A 5,844-nucleotide genomic window follows, 5' to 3' on the forward strand; every position below is an offset into this window, starting at 1 on the left:
TCTCTCTCTCTCTCAAAAACACACCGGAAAACACAGCAGCCCTGCTCAGTAGCTACAAAGTCACTTACCACTGCTTAACACCTCTGAAGTCGACCTAGGTCATCGGAAGAAGTAGAGGACGTCAGAAAGCCTCGTCGGCATCCACTGTAGCAGCTCGCCGGAAAACTCAAATTCGACAGTAAAGGGGTTATTAAGTTTTGTAAAAGATTCGAGGGAATAAGGGCACTAGGGTGCAGAGAATGAAGGGAAAAGTTCGAATATGCCAGTTCTAGGCCAAGTCATTGCCGGAGACGGCGGAAACAAACGAATACAGTCGGAGCTTCTCGCCGTCGATTTATCTTTGAATCAGTATGTGCGTAACACGGGCTGGGTTATGTAGAGGGGAAAGAGAGAAGAAATTTGGTGGTGGTTTTGTGGAGAATGGTGGCCAGAGTCGGCCGGGCGGCGTCGGAGAAGACGGCAGAGGACGAAGAGCTTCTCAGCTCTCATCGTACGCGAGAGAGGAGTGCTTGACCCAATTTGGGTCAGTTGACCTTGGTTGGGTTTTCAAAGAAGGAATCAACGGTTAAGATTAAAAGAGAACGAGATCAAAATGGTCTACTTGTTTACGAAGACTAACCTACATGTTTTGTGAACATAGTGTACAAGCTGTTTGAATCATTATCTCACACTACGAGTAGACCAACTCTAAAGAGTCCAGAATTCATACTTGAAGAATTCTTAAGAGGTCTACCTGTTTACGAAGCCTGGTCTGCTTATTTATGAGTACGAGTCTACTTTTTTTGTGAGACAAAATGGTCTACCTGTTTACGAACACTAAACTACATGTTTTGTAAACATGGTCTATCAGGTTTCCGAATCATTGACTCATACTACGTGTAGATCAACTCTAAAGTGTCCAGAATTCACACACACTTAAAGAATTCTTGAGAGGTCTACCTGTTTACGAAGCCTGGTCTGCTTATTTACGAGAAAATGTCTACTTTTTTTGTGAGACAAAATGGTCTACCTGTTTACGAATACAAACTAACCTGTTTTGTAAACATGGTCTACCATATTTTCGAATCATTGTCTCATACTACGAGTAGACCAACTCTAAAGAGTCCAAAATTCACACACACTTGAAGAATTCTTGAGAGGTCTACTTGTTTACGAAGTCTGGTCTGCTTATTTACGAGTACGGGTCTACTTTTTTTGTGAGACAAAATGGTCTACCTGTTTACGAACACGAACCTACCTGTTTTGTAAACATGGTCTACCAGGTTTCCAAATCATTGACTCATACTACGTGTAGACCAACTCTAAAGTGTCCAGAATTCACACACACTTGAAGAATTCTTGAGAGGTCTACTTGTTTACGAAGCATGGTCTGCTTGTTTACGAGAAAGGGTCTACTTTTTTTGTTGAGACAAAATGGTCTACATATTTACGAACACAAACCTACCTGTTTTATAAACATGGTCTACCAGGTTTTCGAATCATTGTCTCACACTACAAGTAGACCAACTCTAAAGAGTCCAGAATTCACACACACTTGAAGAATTCTTGAGAGGTCTACATGTTTACGAAGCCTGGTCTGCTTATTTACGAGAAAGAGTCTACTTTTTTGTGAGACAAAATGGTGTACCTGTTTACGAACACAAACCTACCTGTTTTGTAAACATGGTGTGCTAGGTTTTCGAATCATTGTCTCACACTACAAGTAGACCAACTCTAAAGAGTCCAGAATTCACACACACTTGAAGAATTCTTAAGAGGTCTACTTGTTTACGAAGCCTGGTCTACTTATTTACGAGTACATGTCTACTTTTTTTGTGAGGCAAAATGGTCTACCTGTTTACGAAGACTAACCAACCTGTTTTGTGAACATGGTGTACAATATGTTCGATTCTTGACTCATGATACGCGTAGACCAACTCTAAAGTGTCCAGAATTCATAGACATTTGAAGAATTCTTGAGAGGAGTACCTGTTTCCGAGTAAAGGTCTACTTGTTTTACTACTTTCATGAGACATTTCCTTCTATAAAGGTTGACTTTTCGGATGGTCGTACTTCACATTGTTAGGAAAGTGTATTGGTCTTATAGGCAAGGTCTACTCATTTTGTAAACAAAGTCTACCCGTTTAACATGTCGAATCTACTACTTTCATGAAACATTTGCTTCTATAAAAGTAGACATGTTATAGGGTTGTACTTAAAATGTTACGACATGTACTGCTCTTATATGCAGTACTAATTTTGCAATTAATGTCTACTCATTTAATATGTCGAGTCTACTATTTTCATTAGAAGAATGGTCTGCTTGTTTCCGAGTAAAGGTCGAGAATTCCCAGACTCACTCTTGCATGAGAGGGGTACGCTCTTACGATGCATAGTCTGTTTATTTCTGAGTAAAGGTCTACGTGTTTTGTTAGAGAAGAGGTCTACTTGTTTACAGAGATGAACGTACCTCTTTTGTTTAGCAGCTGTACATGAACGTCGATTATGTACTTGATTTTGTTTACGGAGATGAACGTACCTGATTTGTTTAGCGGCTGTACATTTTGTGAGCAAAGTCTACCTATTTAATTTGCAAAATCTAATAGTTTCATGATACACTTATAACATGGTGACCAAGCAATGCTCAACTCAGAAAGTGTCCTACTTTTATATGAACTACATCATCTAACTTTAACATCTTTGTTGCATTGTAGATGCTTTTAACTGTGTCATATATCTTAACATTCTTTATCTTTGCTGCTCTTAGTGTAGCAACTTTTTCGGAGAACATTATCTGCAATTCTTCCATAATTTATTCCGTATGCTCCATTGAATGCTTGCACACTCAATGTCTGGATAGAACAGAACAACACCATCAACTATCAGTCATGCACAGTAAAAAAAAACTATCAATTATGCGGTCAATAAAGATAAGTGCAAGATACCAAATCTTGCATACGACATTTAAACTAACATAAATTAGTCCACTCGACCACAAAGCAATGTAAATAACCAGCTTGGATTTACTTCACTTCAATGAGGTTCTGATTCAATTAAGAGAAGGGTTTTCAGATCTCTTCAGTAGTGCAATTTCAGGAAAGCTAACCAGTTAAGTAAGATCATCAAACACAAGTACACACATCCGATCCTCCAAATTCTACAAACAACTTTCAACACAAAATCAACAATACACATATCAAACTATGATCAAGCAATCAAATTCTAGAATCCAGTAAAAACATGCAAATCCAATAACCAAAATAAACCAACTTTTCCACTATACTCAATACACAGACCTATACATTGCACTAAACTTACCGATAGAGGCACCACTGGGAACAAGAGCTCTAGCCAAATAACCATCTGAAAGAATAATATCAACCTACAATAACACAGCCATCCAGATTTTTCAATCTCATATCCATCGATCTATCACACAACCAAAACCAAAAATCATATACTATCATAGAGAACGAACCAACACTGCTGAACCAGAGAGCAACCCAATTCCCACAAAGACCTGACTTTCTTACAGGTGATTACGACACAATTCGTAAGGAAAAGTCGAACATTACCTTCTCTGCTCTTTGCCGGATCTGCTGTTTTGTTGGAATCGGTCGCCAAATTCCAGCGACTTGCCGGAATATTCTTACGGGTTCCGGCGACCTATCTGTATTCTTCAAAACACCAAGTTCTTGACATACAAGCAACCAAAACACTCAAATCAGCCATCAATAGCAAAACCACACAAGAAAACAACAACACTACAACAAAACAAGGGAAATCCTTACCCTTGTGAACCAACACAGTACCAAATCAATGAACCAGACTGCGTTTAAATCTCTTCCTCGCTTAACCAAGACCAAATCAGAGAATCAAAATAAGAACATGGATCCTCCCCTCGCTAGAAAGCCACTGCCTCAACCCAAAACCGCAGCCGCTACTTCCACAACGCCACCTAAATGTACTTCGGCTCCATTAGAACAAGATAGAACTCCCTAAAAGTCAACGAGGTCGCCTGGTCAACTTATTACATAGTCGCCGGAAAACTTCGACCAAAACCTAGAAATACAAAAGAAAAGAAAATTAGATTAGGGCTTTATTTAGGGAAATCAGAGCTCAAGGAGGAGTGAAAACAAGACAAAAGTGATGGGTTTAGCTTCACGGAGCACGAGTTTGCCGGAGAGGGAGAGATTAGGCCGAAAATTGGATTTGGGGATTTAGGGTTTGGATTTCAATCTTGAGAAGGCGATGGATGCATGTCAATCGGTGATTAGGAGGAGGTAGAGGAGAGAGAGACTAGCTGAATGGTGGTGGCCAGTGAGCCCCAGCCGCACGCTCAGCTCATCTCGGACGCCGGTGGACATCGGGGCGAGATAGGGGGAGAGAGTGAAGAAAGGTAGAGAGGAATGCACAAGGGGGAAAAGAGAGGAGAAAAAGTGCAGCTAGGGTTTCATTTTATTTATATACTCTTACCTATGCGAGGAAATGACGTGTTTGTCCTTTCGGTTTAACAATTAGGGTTTAGGGTTTAGGGTTTCAGCTGGTTATCCTTTTTGTGAAAGTGGGAGGCATTAAATTAGTCAACCTTTAAGATCGAACACTAGAAAATTGATCTATTTTTGTCTTTTCAGTTTAATTACACTTATGTTTCTATTTGGGGAGCATAAGCGTAATTAATGCCTTGTCTAGCGAGACATAAACATGTCTAACTTAATGCCTAGATCAGGACATAAACATGTCTGACTTTTTACATAGGTTCATTGTGCTTGTCTATATAAACCCTAAACCATATATTCACTAAAGGTGACTATTTCTTTATCATTATAAACCTTGAACCATATATACATGAGAAGTGATTTGTACTCGATCATCATAAACACAATATACACTGGAGGTGACTAATGCTTGATTATCATATATCACGTATACACTAGAGCTGATTATTGGTCAATCATCATAAACCGTAAATCATATATACAGTTATATACGAGAGCTGATTATTGTTTGATCTTTATAAGCCCTAAACCCTATATACATGAGAGTTGACTAGTACTCGATCATCATAAATCCAAACTATACATACAGGGGCTAGTGCTCGATCATCATAAACCCTATATAGACTAAAGGTGACTAGTACGTACTTGATCATCATATACCTTGTATATGCTAGAGCTTACCAACTATTGATCTCATCATAAGCCATAAACTATAAACTTAGGAGGCCACACGTGCTTCTTGACTCTAAAAGCCGTAAATCGTATTTTAATTGTGAAACCTCGTAGAAATTTATCGGGTTTTCGTTGGGTTACAAGGGTTAGTAACCACACCTGGTAATTTTTGAAGTTAAAGTTCATGTTCATATTCGAGTTTTTTCTTGAAATGTCAAATTCAAGGTTTAAGGTCGTAGTGTTGAAGTACGCGTCGACACGAGTTCACCGACGTCTTTGGATTATTTTTTGGAGCATCGACATGCCGAATCACAATGGAGAAGCTTCGGTTGTTCTCCGGCGACCCACGACGATCCCAACCACGATCGGTGGAGAGCCCAGCGGCGATAAGAGGGCGACAAAACCGACAGGTCAACCCGAAAGGGTCGTCAGACCCAATCTCCCTTTCTCTCTCTTTTCGTTGGGGACGACCTGAGAAAATAAAGCTCGATCCCAATGTAGTCGGAGCTTAGAGTCGTGGCGGCGGCAGTGGCCTAGGTGAGGTCCGGCTGACCCACCCAAGCCAGAGCAGGCCGACGGCAGGAAGTTTCCGGCGAGGCATTTGATATCTTCTGAGGACGAGGAGGGCGGGCAATGATGGAGAGAGAGAGAGAGAGAGAGAGAGAGAGAGAGAGAGAGAGAGAGAGAGAGAGAG

This window comes from Fragaria vesca, linkage group LG6 (genome assembly GCF_000184155.1).
Source record: "Fragaria vesca subsp. vesca linkage group LG6, FraVesHawaii_1.0, whole genome shotgun sequence".
NCBI lineage: Eukaryota > Viridiplantae > Streptophyta > Magnoliopsida > Rosales > Rosaceae > Fragaria > Fragaria vesca.